Genomic DNA, 15,844 nt, shown 5'->3' on the forward strand with positions numbered 1-15,844 from the left:
GCGCTCCTGCACTTGATTAAAAAAAAAAAAAAATTAGTTCATATTCTAGAGCTCTTCCCACAGATGCATGTGTAGATCTGCCCCATCATTTGTAATGGCTATGTAATATTCCACGGCCTGCATATAACTTACTAAAAAAAAAAAAATCTCTCCGTTAATGGGTAATTATGTTTCCATTTTGTTTTCCATTATAAACAATGCCAGTGTGAACATCTTTGCCTTTCTCATGCATTATCATCTCCACAGTCCCTTGGCTACATCCTGTCTTAATTCTTTCTGGAGCTCTAGGTTGTTTCCCACTTGAAGGGGATGGAAATTTGGAAAGTGAGGCGGTAGCCCCAGGTTATAGGCACTTGATTTTTAAAATTTCCTCTTCCAAGAACTTCTTCTCAAAAAAATCAACTTGCTTCTTAAACGTCTAACCTACCTTTTTTCTAAATGATGCCTGCAGCAGACTACCCCTGGTCATGGAATTTTCCTGATGAATTCCCAGCCAATAAACATCTCCTGATTAGTTGAGTGATAAATTGGCTTTAGGAGAAAGTTTTAGGCACAAATATAGAATTGACACCTGCTTGCCAAGACAGACAGGAGTGTGCTGTAAATATTGGGACAGGGTTAAATGTGCAAAGTCACATTATGCATTTTTCCCCCTCTCATAAATACATAAATAGCTTCTATGTTGTTCCTAAGGACCTGAACTTGACTTCTTTGGGCAGTTAATTAATTGAGATGTTCTGTGAAATTGTTTTGTTGTTCTTTTCTATTTTTAGATCTGGCAAAAGTACTATTTTGGACTCCTCTAGTTAATGAGCAGATCTTTCTGATGAAAGTCACTTTAGTAGAAGTCCTAGCCTGGAGAAATTGGGAAATTTTTTTCTTCTGAGTCTCAACTTCCTCATCTATCAAATGGGTTGGTTGGATCAGAAAGTCTGTAAGACTTGTCCAATTCCAAAGCTCTTTGAGGGTCATAACAGCTTGTGTATGTCTAATATCACTGACTTTAGGTGTTTTTTGTCTTAGCTGGCTCAGTGTGTTCATCTTGGGAAAGGAGGCTTACCCAGGCCAGGAATGGGATTCTTACCTAACCCAAGCGTCTGGTAAAATTGGTTACTTGGCCCTCTGAAGTCATCCAGGATTAAGTTTGGCTATATAGAACAGAGAAAACAAACAAAACGGGGTTAAAGAAGATAGAAGTTAATTTTCATCTCGCCACTGTTGTGGTGACCCCATGTATCAGAAACACAGCCTCCGCTACTCTCCGCTTTGCCTTCCTCAGCTTGTGACTTCTGTCCTTCTGGTCACCCCGCGGTCTAGGTGGCTCCCAGAGCTCTAGCTATCACCTCCACCTTTAGGCAGCAGCGAGGGGAAGGAATTTCACCTCTTTTTGAGCAGTCTTCTCAGAATTCCCACACTGAGCTGATGAAGTTTTATATTAAGGACTCTCTTCATGGAGACGAGCTCGTATCTCCAGGTCAGGGAACCCATCTCATACAATGGTTTCCCTACGGAATTCGGCGCAGTGCTGGCCAATAGGAGCCACTTAGTAAGCACTTATGATTTGATAATTGAATTATTTGCTAATGTTATAGCGGCTAGGAATTTCTTTTACTGGTATTATTATAGAAGTAGGTAGAAGGGTCTTCTTGCTCACTGGAGACCAAAGGCTCTTTGTAGTCAGGGATGTGGACACTTTCCCTGGGAATCCCTTAGCACACGTACTGGCCCGTAGCCCTTTGTAAAAACTGATTGGATTAGATTCTGTTTGGGGTGTATGATTGTGACCAGGGACAAGGCTGGGCCACCTGTGAAGTGGGTGCCCTATCTTGGGTGCCCTGTTGGACCTCAGCCTTTTGGTACCTCCGTTCCATTCCTTTTCCTGATCACGTGATTCTTGTTGCTCCCGTTGAACGATCCCGTTCTATGTCTTCACTCCAGAGGACCAACACGCTATATTCCCTGGTGCTAGCTCACCAACCTGATTACCTCTTCCACGTGAATGGGAGAAGATATGCCTCTCCCCGGCCCGCCAAGCCAGTAGCTTCAGCTTCACCCACAAACCTATTAGAAATGCAAATTCTTGGGCCCCACCTGCTGAATCAGGAGCTCGGGGGCTGGGACCCAGTGATCAGTGCTGTAAGAAGCCCTTCGGGTGATTCTAGGGCTCCCTCGGGTGTGAGAATCGGGTTGCTTCTAGGTCCAGCTTCTACTCTGGGAGCCTGGCTGTGGGAAGTGAGCACCGCTGAGCTGTTTAGGACACCCAGTTAGAGTTGACGGGCTGGTTTCTACCGGTGCTGACCCACGCTCCTCTACCCTGTGTATTCCAAGGCAAGAATTTCCATGGTTCTGTAACATTTGTGATCTGGGGATAACATTTCTTCCCTTTTGGCTCAGAGCTGAGATTATTTTCATCTTTCTCATTAAACACGTAGATTTATATGGTTTGGGTCTTGACTTCTCTGCTGATTCGGGACGTTGGGGAGGGACCTTTGTGACGTAGGCCTGTGGTTCTCAAGCTTTGTTGTGTAACAGTATCTCTTAGGTGCTTGTTAAATGCAGATTCTGGGGGTCCAAGCATTCTGATTCGGAGAGTTAGGCCAGGGCCCCAGAATCTGTATTTTCGACAAGCAGCGGTGGTTTTGATGCAGGTGGTTTGGCAGCCAACAGTCAGATGAACACCTATCCAGGCGATGTCCTTGGTCTTTGGATGGGATCATACAGATCCCTGCGGTGTTCAGGAGAGGGTTCCGCAGGTTGCCTGATGCCAGGATACGCCCCAAAGCGGCCCTCCAGACGGACTTCTTCGCTCTGTGGGAGAGAAGGTTCCTCTCCCAGTATTGATGTTATGTATTACTATTATTCCTGCTGCTTTATCGTGGGGTGCGGGCAGTTATGGTGATGGACATATCCTAATTCTGAGCCCCCAAACTCCAGGGAGGCTGCAGCTGTTTGCCCCTGGCAGAGGTGGTGGGTGGCAGCTGGTGGTGCCCCTGGGAGTGGGTACATCGGGTCTGTCACCCGCGCAATCAGGAGTTTGCAGGAAGTTCAACTCAGGGCAGGTGGCACCCAGAGAGAACCTGGCTAACGCTCACCCTGGGTTCTGCCCAAGTCTGAGGCCTGCCTGCCAGGGCCACGAGGATCTCAAACGGCCCGTTCACTCTGTTTCTCTGATGCCAGCTTCACCCAGACCGCTGCCACCTCCGGCCCGGAAGGTTCCTGTACGTCCTGGGTCCCGTCCCTGCCTCCTTGCCTCCCTCTTCCACCCAGCCCCTCGTCCGCCAGCGAGCCAGCAGGGCCCGCCCCCCGAATCCACAGACCATAAACCAGTAAGCTGAACGGTTCAGTGGCATTTCATTCATGCAGTGTTGTGCCCGCCGCCAGCTCTGTTGAGTTCCAAACATTCTCATGGCCCCAAAAGGAAGCCCCACACTTATTAGCTGTCCCTCCCTGTTCCCTCCCCCGAACTTCTGGCAGCCACTGCTCTGTTCTCGGTCTCTCTGGATTTGCCTCTTCTGGATGTTTCATACAAGGAGTCCTACAAAGAAGTGACCCTTGGTTTCTGGCTTCTTTCAGGTGATGTGTTTTGAGGCTTGCGTTGTAGCGCGTGTCAGCACTTCATTCTTCCCTTTGGCTGAATGATATTCCATGGTGTGGGTGGAGCACTTTCTGTTTATCCACCTGTGGACGCACGTCTAGGCCAGCAGGACACCTGAAAGAGTAGCTGGGTCACGTCTCTCCCCTGCTCGCGACACTACTGCAGTGCTGTTCCTCCATCGTCCTGGGCCCTCCCCAAGAAGCGCTGCCCAGCCGGGCCCCATCTGACACCCAGCACCACCTCATGCCATCCCCCGGCTCCGTCCCTGTCCACACCTGTTCTTTCTGTCCTTTGAAAAGCTGAGATCTCAGGCCTCGGGGCCTTCTCATAGGCTGTTCCCTTTCCCGTCACCTTTTCCTGGCTGCCTGGGCTTGGGTCTCCCCAAAGCAGACTCGAGATGAAGATTGGGGTGCAGGTGGGCCACAGGCAGTGGGAGGACAGGGCAGGGGGGAGAAGCACGGCAATCACAGGTGATCACAGGCATGCCAGCGGGCAGGTCCTTGGGGCCCACTAGCCCTGAGTGACTGGGTGGCTCGCCCCTCCCCACAGTCCTCCCAGGTGCGAAGAAGCCGGGGTCTCTGTCACCACCTGTTGACCCCCTCTTGGTGGCACTGACTTGCTGGCACTGCCAGAGAGGGCCTCGGGCAGAGAGAGAGGTCAATGTTCCGGGTGTCAGTGTCCAGGAGCCACACACCTGTGCTGCAGGTGGCCTCCAGGGACACGCAGAGGATGTGGCTTTGCTTTGATGTCTGCGCGTCACACAGGCTTTCTCAGACCACCCAGATGTTCTCTCTCTGCGGACCCTGTTCATCCCCTTTATAGGCATGATCTCAGCTTGCTAGTGTATTTAGAGTTGATTTTAACTCCTGGACAGCCAACTTCACGGCTGCGGCGTGCACCATTAGCTGGTGGTGCTTAGCCAGCATCATGTGCACCACGGATGCGCAGGGGGGAGATCCGCGGTGCCAACTGCCTGCTGCCCCCCTCCCTCAGCTCTCCAGCGGGGCCGTGGCTCTAGGAGCAGGTGCTGATGCCCCAAGGGCCCTGTCTTCGGCGCTCTTCACCTGAGAGTGGCACCAAAGGCTGGGATGCAAAGAACATAGAGCAACTGCTCGTATTTAGTTTTCAAAACCAGACTTGATTGTATTTGGATTTTGTTCTTCTTTTTTTTCCTAAACGGGCTAGCTTCTAAGAGTGAAGACGTTGGGGAATTTCTGGGAGGTTATTACATGTTTTCTCTCATGTGGCCGCCTCTGTTTGTCAAAACAATCTCAAATTCAAGCTTTGCTTTCTCTGCTTCATGCAATTTGGTTTTCTCTCCCTGTTCCTTCTCCTTCAAGCTTCGGGCTGTGCTGCCGAAGTTAATTCTCAGGAGCATTAGGTGTTGATTTTGTATTTGTTCATTTATTACAGTGCATTCAAACAGATATTTTTATAAGTCTGGTGGTTCTGTTTTCTGGGCTTGATTTTTGAGAAAGATTTTGTTTGGAAAGCTCTGAAAGCCAGAAGGAAAGAATGAGGAGAGATGATTGAGCTGGTGAAGGGAGGCGCAGGGTTGGGCTCACATGGGAGTTCTACAGACCAGTATTGATTGGTTTCCTCTCAAAACTCTGGCTACTTGAATTTAAAAGTGCTGAGAGTAATTAGAAAGAAGGGAACCAGGGAGCTGATAAGGGAAAGGGGAAGGCAAGCAGATGGCAGACCTGAAGGAGATGCATGAATTCCTTCGTTAAGAAAATATCTGTAGAACCCCACACAGTCCTGGGTCTCCGCTTCGGCACTGGGAATGGAAGATGAAAGGTACAGACCCTCATTCCCGGGAAACTTACGTTCTCCACCGGGAGTCTGAGTTTCAGCCTAGGGTGGTATTAATGATAGCACATGCCCAGAGAGCGCATGGGAGGGCAGAATCGAGATGCCTGGCATGGGAAGGTCAGGGAAGGCTTTCCGGAGGAGGTGACAAATGGACACTTCACTTTAATCCATTTGGGGGAGAGAGAGAGGAAGCTGAGGTGAATTCTCAGGTTTACAAACTGGAAGGGAGGAGGAGTGTGAGATTTCTAAGGGTTAACAATGTAACCAGGTGAGGGGGTTACCCTCGGACCACCCAGACTTTTTCTCTCTGCAGACCCCATTCATTCCCTGTATAGGCATGATCTCAGCTCGTCAGCGAATTCAGAGTTGACATTAACTCCTGGACAGTGAACTTAATGGCCGCGGCGCCCACCATTAGCTGGTGGTGCTTAGCCAGCATCATGTGCACCACGGATGCGCAGGGGGGAGATCCGCAGCACCAACTGCCTGCTGCCCCCCTCCCTCAGCTCCCCCCGCTCCCTCAGATCTCTGATTTGCTCTGGCCTGTGTCTCCCAAGAATAGCACTAAGGCTCTCTGGCCTTGGGAGTTAGACTGTAGTCACAGTCAGGATTCCCTTGGTTGTAGGAAATAGAAACTCAAGTCAAACTGCTTCAAGAAAAAAAAAAAATCTTTCCTTTTGTGTGTATGTAAAGGAAAAGTTCAGAGTTTTGGCTTCAGGCATGGTTGGATCCAGGAACTCAGGGCATTCCATTGGAGCTTAGTTTTTTTGTTTTAGTCTCTTGGCTCTGCTTTTCTCTTTGTTCTTCTCATGGTGGCTGGCTGGTTGTCAGTAGTTTGAGCTTACATCCTTGCCTTTCCACAGGCCCAACAGAACAGCAAACCTCTTCCTCAGTGGTGCCAAAGCCCCAAAATTGAGAGTGAGTTTGGAGAGAGATGGAAGGTAGAGGTGAGACCTAGCCACCCTTGTGCCATTTCTCCAGGCAAGCACCGTTGCGGAGGTGCCTGGCTTTCCTGGGGCTGAGTCAGCAGATGTCCCAGTGCCTGCTCATGGCTTTGAGGGGTTGGAGAGGCAGGCCTTGGAGTACCAGCTCTGATGGGGTGGACTGAAGCAGGCATGGTGCCTCAGGGGCAGCGTATAGATTGTGACTTTTTCTGGATGGCCGTGGCTTTCGTAAGGTGCTGGCTTCCAGATGGTGGCAGCCATGGCGTGATTCTGGAGTGAGCAGCTGTGGTGGCAACTTCCCAGTCCAGCTGGTAGCTTCCTGATCGCACTGGAGACAACCGCTCCTTTGTGCCCCGGATCTGCCATGTGACTTGGAGGTTCCTTTCTGAAATATTAACCTATAGAGCTTGTTTGTTCAACCTCCCCACTAATCCATAAGGCCTTTGCTTCCCCTTAAGAGTCCCTGTCTGCATCAGCTAACTGGAGTGGATTCTGTTCTCGGCAAGAAAATCCTGACCAACATGCTTGGTGTCTCTAGGCTGGGGCTGAGGGAGTGAACTCCAAGCTGGTTTTGGGATAAGTCTCTGTCTTTTCCACGGTGTCAGTGGTAGAACAAGCTTCACAGAAGAGCTGCTCTGATTAGTGGCATGTTTCCCACCTGCCTGCTTCCTTTGACAGAACCTGGTATTAGAGCTGATGTCCTATCAGGGCTCCTGGTGCATTGCAAGTAAGGCTTCATCTGCGGACAGGTGGAAACCCCACATGAATGGAACCTCTGGTCTTGGATGGTCTAGAGTTAGAGGGTAGACAGGAGTCCTTGATACCCTAGCCTTGACCTTTAGGGTCCAGTATACTATTTTATTTTTAAATTTTATTTATTTTTAAAATGTCATCTTTTTAAATTTACTTTTTCTCCTTCTTCCCTCCCTCCCTTCCTTCCTCCCTTTCTCTCTATGCCCAACATGGGGCTTGAACTCATGACCCCAAGATCAAGAGTTGCACGCTCTACCGACTGAGCCAGCCAGGTATCCTCAGTAGACTATTTTAAAAAGGACATGCACCTCACTTTTATAAAGACATGTTCCCAGGAAATTGAATGCATATCTTTTAGTTCAGATGCCACATCCTGGACTGCCCATCCCTCTCCCAGACTGAATTTGGTTTCCATACAACAATCTCCCTTTGCCCCCCCCCGCCCCCCGCTTTGTATTCATGTGCTCTTTGCAGTTTGTAATTAGGGATCGCATAGTGTGATTACTTGGTCTGCCGCTCCCACTGGGCTGGAAGGTCTGAATTGCCAGGACCTTGATGTTGACTTGATACAGAGTCTGTGCTTCCTATACATTTGCTGAATGAGTGATCACATGAGCGCACGGGTGGTTATACACCTTGCCAGAGTCCCAGCAGAAGGCAAGTGGTGGTGGGCTGGGATGAGGACTTCCTTTAAAGCAGGGAGTCTTGACCCATTTTGTGCCATGGACCCCTTTGGTAGTTAGGCAACGCTGTCCCAGGGAAATCTCTTTAAATGCATATAGTAAAATAGATAGGAACACAAAGGTGACCACTTTTATTGAAAATCATATCTCGAAATATAAGGAAAAAGAAATTTGGTATCTGGCGCTTTGCTTCTCTCACATGTTAAATAATGAAATACAGTTGTGGTTAGAGCGAGTGCCGTACTTCTGAAGTAGGGGAAATGTGAAGGATACTCGGGGTCATGGGAACATGATAGGGAAATCCCTGTGATCCCCCCGGGGGCGGGACCTCAGGTCCCGCTAATGCACGTGGGGTTTGTCACCCAGGTCGTCCTGGGCGGCAGCCCTGTCTTTCACTTGGGGCTTCACATGGTGTGAGGCTTCTCCGTCCGTGTTCACGGCCCTGAGTTCCATCTGTTCACTGGCCCTGCACTCCCTGTTTGCAGGAGTGTTGTCTGGAGTTGCCCAACGTGACAGGCGGTGGGTGAGTTCCCCACCCTCTCACTCTCTTTTCGGGGGGCTGTTCCCGGGGCTGCTGGGGAGGCCCAGGTGTGTGTGTGCCTGCCCCTCCCCCAACCAGAGCAGCTCCGCCTTGATCCGTGTGATAAATTGGCGGGGGTTCCTAAGATTTAATATGATGGAAGGATTTTGCTGCTAAACTAAGTGATTAAAAGTCACTGCTGTGGACCCAGTCAGGACACCCAGGTGTTACACCCATTTCCTGAGTGAGCTTGCTCCTCTGGGTGTCAGCATTCCTACCTGTCGACCTGGGCAGTGGATGGTCTCTGTCTTGGGTTGTCCTGCCAGAATTCATGTCCACCAGGAACCTGTGAACGTGACTTTATTTGGACACATGGTCTTGGCAGATGTGATTAGTTAAGGACTCAGGATGAGGCCATTGCAGAATAGGGTGGCCACGGATCCCATGACAAGTGTCCTCATAAGGGTGAGATTTGGACACAGAGACACACGGATGGAAGAAGATGTGGAGACTCAGTGGAGGCCGTGTGAGGACAGAGGCAGTGATTGGAGAGATGCCTGCAAGCCCAGGAACCCTGTGCTGGCCGCCCTGGGAAGCTGGAGGAGGCCAGACTCCTCCCCTGGAGCCTCCCGAGGGGGCCCACCCCGCCCCTCACCTTGATTTCTGCTCTGAGTCAGGAGAGGATGCATTTCTGCTTGGAGCCACCCTGTTTGTGGAAATTTGCTGTGGCCACCCTAGGAGACTAACGTAGGCTCCAAGCCCTTCTGGCATCAGCGTGGATGAACCGAGTTTGATGACTGAGGTGTGTGCGTTTTTCTTAAAGCTGGCTGTACTTGGGCGTATCTGTGGTCTCTCATTCTCCTTCCTGAAGATGAGACTGAACTAGAAGGTAGACATGTGAGGAGCATCAGAAGTCAACAAGCTCCAGTGTGAAGTTCTATTTTAACAGGTAACAGGTCCTCACAGTATTTGTTGTCCGTGAATATAGTTGCAACAGATGTTCGTTGAGATGCCATTAGATGCCAAGTCCAGTGCTGGACCACTGTATCGGAATTACTGCTTTTGATCCTCATAACAACCCCGTCAAGTTGGTTCTGTTTTTATCCCCACTCGGCTCTTCAGGACACAGAGGCCCAGAGAGGTTGAGTAATTTGCCCCAAGTCACACAGCCAATAATTGGCAGACCTTGGCCTAGTTAGGTCAGCTGCAGAACCTAGCTTGGTTTTGGTGGAGATGTAAATTCGGAGGCCACACTGGAGCTGGGATCTTCCATCTTCCTTCCCCACTCTACGCTCACTTTGAGGAAGAACCGCTAGCATGTGAGGGCATTTGTCTGGGGCATCTGCCCAGGACAGCGGAGGCCTCAGGGGGATCTCCAGCAGGCTTCTTTGTCCTTCAGCATTTCTTGGTAGCTGCCACCCAGAGGCACTTGTCCTCTGCTCCCTGTCCCGGAGGCCTTTCCAATGCTTGACCCTGTCAACCTGCTTTTTTTTTTTTTAAATTGTGGTAAAATATACATAACACAGAATTTACCATTAGTGATGCTACATTCACAGTGTTGTGTGACCATCACCACTGGCTAGTTCCAGAATTTCTCATCACCCCAAAAGCCATGAAGCACTCACTCCTCATTCCCCCCGACCCAGCCTCTTGGCAACGCTCATCTGCTTGCCGTGTCCGTGGACTGCCTCTTCTGGGCTCTTCCTGCAGGTGGAACTGTACAGCTTCGGTCCCTTCTCCCACCGAGCATCATGTTTTCCAGGTTCACCCTTGGTGTATCAGTACTTCTTTCCTCTGTGTGGCCGGATCCCGTTCCCTTGTACTGATGGGCCGCTTTCTTAATGCATTCATGTGTTGATGGGCGTGTGGCTTGTTTCCACCTTTTGGCTCCAGTGAGTAAGGCCACTGTGAACGCGCGTACTCATCTTTGAACACTCGTTCCAGTTCTGGGCGCGGAATTGCTGGGTCGTGTGGGGACTGCGGGCCGAACTTTCGAGGAGCCCCAGCCTGCCTCTGAGACCAGGACAGCTGGGGGCTGAGATGGCTGTGGTCTCGAGGAGATGGTGGTGCAGGTCTTCAAAGCGCTGGTCTGCTGCCTGCCCCCCCAAGAGGTCAGTTCATTCAGGTGTGCTGCGAGACCCGCAGGAAGCACCCATTCCCAGCTGCAGGCACTGCAGGATGGCTCTAAAATGCAGATTCCTGTCCTGGAAGTGAGCGCTGGGTGCAGCTCCTTAACCACTGAAGGAGGCACTCGGGAGTCCTGAAAATGCCCTGCCAGGGAGCCGCCAACTGAGGCTCGCTCCTAATGCCTAGGCGCCTCCCTCAGTTTCCCCATTTGTGCTGTGAGGGGATTGAGCTAGATCAGTGTTTCCCAGATATCAGCACCAGCTGTCTCTGCCAGTTTTTCACTTAAATATATTTACTTACAACAACAACTCTATGCCACCAGCACTGATGGAAAACCAGTCTCCCTTGAAATAATTCAGAGGCAGCGACTACACTATTTTTGTTGGCTTCCTTTTGTTTCATTGGTTTTCATTTTTCCTCTCATTTTGTTGGTTTATTTTCAGAGTCCTATTATGAAAGAACAGTGTTGAAAACTGAGGCCCTGGAGAGTGGGTGCGAACTCTTCCTTAGTCCCAGGAGCCCTGCCCCTCCCCGACCGGGTCACGGTGTGGTCATGGGGGTGGAGGGCTTGCCACCCTCATCCCCCACGGGCCTGCCAGGGAAGGACCCCCTGGAGGAACCCCTGGCGCTTCCTTCCCCCTCACAGGCCGATCCTGGTCACAGGAGGCCGTGGTAAGAATCGCTGGGGTCCGCTGGGGCTCTGACCTGGAAGGCAAGACCTTGCTGCCTGAGGCCAGTCTCCAGAGCCCAGATGGGGGCCTTACCTGGGAGCTGGAGCAGGTCTATGTGACCGGACTTGGAGGGGGGTGATTTTTTTTTTTTTTTAAAGATTTTTTATTTATTTATTTGACATAGAGAGAGAGAGCACAAGTAGGCAGAGAGGCAGGCAGAGGGAGAGGGAGAAGCAGGCTCCCCTCTGAGCAGGGAGCCCGATGCAGGACTCGATCCCAGGACCCTGGGATCATGACCTGAGCCGAAGGCAGCCGCTTAACCGGCTGAGCCACCCAGGCGCCCCCGAAGCTGTGATGTTCTTGATGAGTTCAAGTGCCCTGGCTTCCTGCTCACCCAGAACGTTCGGGGGACATGGCACTGGGGACAGTTGGGCATTGTGCCCCAGACCAGCTAGCTCAGCCTCGGCTTGTTCCACATCATGTCCTTGTAGATGTGTACACCCATCCTGTTGCCCTGCTCCCCAGCTGCACCTTGAGCTCTAGGCTCTGAAGTGGGGTCACCAGCTTCCAGTCCAGGCCTGCCTTGGGGTGCCTGAGTCGACTCACCCAGACATCTCTGCAACCCGACGCAGATCGGGGTAGCCATGATAACAACAATCAAGGTGATACAAAATGGGGTGCATGTGTGCCTCTCCAACGAAGCAGGGCAGGCATCGCCATTCCACTGACCATAAGCGAGGGTATTGACCGATTGAGGACCCCGGTCCTAGCAATGACCGGCGGCATCTCTCCTGTGATCTTTGTGGCTTTCAGCTTAGTGACAAGTGATAGCTCAGTATCGATTGGAAATTGCCCTGCGCTGAATGGAATGTCAATCCCATTGGATCACGAAACCCGGGTTGTGTCAGTATGAGCTTGGGCGGCCCCCCCCCCCACAGGGAGTGGGAGCAGTTTGGAATTAGGGAGTAAGTTGATCTGTGTAGACAATGCATAGGATTATGGACATGATTAGGGCTCATTAGAGTCACGAGGAAGTCAGCTTCCTGGGTGGCATCTCGAGCCCTTTCTATTAACATGCCGCCCCAACTTGGATGCCATGTTTCGAAACAGTGTGCCAGTGTTATGATTGTAATTACTGTTACTGTTTGCGTGGCAGCATTTGGAAGCCCTTATTAAGTGATTCCCATTTGCTTCGGCATGACTGCACAATATTGGGGACCTAGGGACACATTCAGTGTCTCTAGCATACACAGTGCCGTATAGGGAGGAAGCCCCACCTTCCATTCCTCTGTACAAATACTGGTTTTTCCATTTTGGACCCTTTTGTGATATGTTGAAGTGCTTTGATTCTTAAACCGGAGCCGGCTTTCAGGCGAGCTTCATCTCGCCCTTTGTTCGTGGAGAGAAGTGATGGATTTTGTAGTCTGGAGGAATCCATCATTTTGGCTCCATCTGCTTGTTAGGCATCTCCAGTGTCTCTGATGTGACACTGTTTGGGGTTTTAGCATTTCATCACATCTCCCACCGGGAGAGCCTGGGTGGATGGCAGGAGGAAGGGGGCAGGATTTTCCACTTGTTTAAAGTTATTACTATCTTCGCTTGGGATGCTTATTTTTAGGAGACATTAAATCAAGAGAAAGGAATCTGAGAGTGACCCTCCCCGTATGCAGGGATGTTCCTTCTGTGTGCTGTTTGATTACTCCCAGTGATGAGGCACTCACTACTTAAAACGGTAACCCATCCCATCAAAGCTCAGATCTGATTGTTGTTTTCTTCTTTCTTTGTGGCCATGATCACCCACCCCTCTGAGCTTTTGAAATTGTTCAAAACAAGTATGCTTACCTACTTGACAAACAAATATCACATCACATCTTTGGGCTAAACATTCTCTGTTTCTTCTGCTTTTAGTTTGATGATGATTTGCCTGGGGCAGTTTCTTTCTTTCTTTCCTTTTTTTTTTTTTTAAAGATTTTATTTATTTATTTATTTGAGAGAGAGAGAGAGCGAGCGCGCGAGCACGAGCAGATGGGAGGGGCAGAGGGAGAGGGAGAAGCAGACCCCTGCTGAGCAGGGAGCCCGATGTGGGGCTTGATCCCAGGACCCTGGGATCATGACCTGAGCCGAAGGCAGACGCTTAACCGACTGAGCCACCCAGGCGCCCCAACCTGGGTCCTTTTCATACAAAAGTCTCTAACTAGTCCAGACCCTCTTCTTCTGGGGGTTCCTTGTGGGTCCTGTCAGTGCACAGAACGTGGGATGTGAGCTGGTCATCTGTGCCTCAGCCAGTCACTCCCTCTTGTCTGCGCTCTGTTAATAGACATTCCTTTAAGATTTTGCCACAGGGTTGGGTCCCAGCCCTGATATGCATGCCCCCTCCCCAGCTATCATTTTTTGGTCCAGGGTCTTCTGACCTACCTCGCCCCAGAGAGGCATGTGACCGGTCAGAGATAACATGCTGGCCAGTCAGGGCACGGCCTCCCTCTGGCCAAGCAGAGCATAGCATCGTCCCCTGCTGCTGCCCTGGGCTTTGCAATGAGCCTGGCCTGTTGGTCCTCATCTCACAGCTTTTGCTGGGATGATGTAGGCCTGTGGTCCCCCACCTCCAGAGGGCATGAAGTAGCACCCTCCCCCCCCTTGCCTTCTCATTTCCTTCAACCAAGAAACTTCCTTTTCCACGTAAGCCATCTTGAGTTGGTTTTCTGAGATTTGCACTTAAGAAACGTCCTGAGACACTTTGTGCTTCAGGGCACATCCTTCAGTGTTACTTTGGATTTGCACATAGATTCTGTGCAGCCAAGATGCACAGCAGAAAACTTTAAATAAATTCCCAACCAGCATGATTTTTATTCCCAGAAGCACATCTTGCAGATGGTGGCCAGGAAAGGATGTGGAAAGAGAGTGTAACTGCACCCACAGGCGTGTTGATACCCACTGCTAGTTTAAGGGATGGTTCTTCAGTGCTGGGGCCCCTGATCTTATCTTCCTTCGGGGAGAAAATTAGGAGATGCGAGAGACATATCCAAGTAAACAGAGCCCACAGACACCTGAAGCATCTTTATGAGTATAAACCAGATTAATTCAATCTAGCCTTATTTAAATATCTTAAAGCTCAAAACAGGTTTATCTCAGAGGAGAAAAAGAGAATGCTCTTTGGAGACTTGTGTTATTGTAATATTTTAGGTAGGTTACCAGGGGTCATCAATTATTACATTGCCATTGGTCTTTTACTACACTAACTTTATTACCTTTATCTGGATTTATATAGTGTTTCATAGAGTTTATATCGCTAGATGCATAAAAAACATTTGAATGTGTTCTTCACTTTGTATCTGAGTTGTGACCCCCATGGAAGGGCTAATAAATTATAAAGCAATCTATCACTTCCGCTTAAAGGTATAAACCCAGTTGATTCAGGCTGCTTTATTTATGTGTTGGCTTGCGCTCTGGACTGCTGTTTTTTTGTGGGAAGGCGTGTCCTTGCGGGGAGGGGGCAGAGATGGGGGAACATCTGCCCAGAAGCTGTTATAGTGAATCATAGGCTTGTACCACCATTCACCCCTGCCTCTGCCCACTCCTGCCTCCCCTTCCTTTCTTCCATAGCCTGTCAAGGGTGAGTGCCAACATCCTGCACTCCCACCTCCATTTCTGTCTCCTTCCCGGGGAACCTGGCCTGGGTCACTTCCCTCTGGGGGTCACCCAGACCAGTAGCCACTGGTTTAGGGCAAAGGTGAGGTCTGCGTGCTGCTGGGTCCCTTATGAGCTGTGTGTGTTGAGGGTGGGTTCGAGGGAGGGGGTCCATAGCCCCCCGGTTTCCCTTTCCCATCCACAGACCCCAGGATCTGAAAGCGTTTCACAGGTGACGGCTGTGAGGCTTCCCTTAGCTCAGTGGTTCTCCTGCTGGGGGTGTATCAGAGTTACCTGGGTGGGGGGCTTGTTAAAACATCTGCTGGGCCCCGCCCTGGAGCTTCTGACTCAGTAGGTCTGGGGTGGACCTGAGAATCGGCATTTCTGGCAAGTTCTCAGATGCTGCTGCTGCTGGTTTGGGGACCATCCTTGGAGAAGCACTGAGTTAAACAGAAGGAAAGTCCACGCAAGGGCAGGCGCTGTTAGACCTTTCTATGAAGCATATTGTTGAGGAATTGTCCAGAATGCTTATCCATTGAATATGATTAGGTTGGGATGGGACATAGAATGCTCTCCCATCAGCCAGATGCCACTAGAGGCTGATTTTGCTAGATGATGATGAAGGTGAGGCGGAGGTAATAGTTCCTGTGTCTCTCAGATGTGCGTGTACAGAGGTAACTGTCCCTGACGTTCTGAAGCAGTTTGACAGCTGTCTTCCAGCCTTGGATGACTGACTGGACTCAGGGTCTGTAAGACCCTTTCACATCCTGTGGTCTGAAAACGGGAAGAGGTAGGGCAGGTACCATGATCCCCATGTCACAGTTAGAAAAACAAACCAGGGAGGTTGTGTATGACTCCCCAGCCCTGGGCCACATAGCTCACAGGGAACTCAATGGCAGCTAGAGCTCACCTTTGCCCTAAACCAGTGGTTACCAGTCTGGGGGCCAGGCAGGTGGTTAATAAGAGGGAGATGTCTCAGCTCGGGGTGCTACTAGAGAATGCCGTCGGCCGGGTGGCTCCAGCAACAAACACGTATTTCTCACTGTTCTGGAGGCTGGATGCTCCAGATCAGGGCTCCAGCATGGCCAGTTTCTTGGGGAAGGCTCTTTTTC

This window comes from Eumetopias jubatus, unplaced genomic scaffold (assembly GCF_037043125.1).
Source record: "Eumetopias jubatus isolate StellerSeaLion01/CBP00866 unplaced genomic scaffold, mEumJub1_p1.0 scaffold_16, whole genome shotgun sequence".
Lineage (NCBI taxonomy): Eukaryota > Metazoa > Chordata > Mammalia > Carnivora > Otariidae > Eumetopias > Eumetopias jubatus.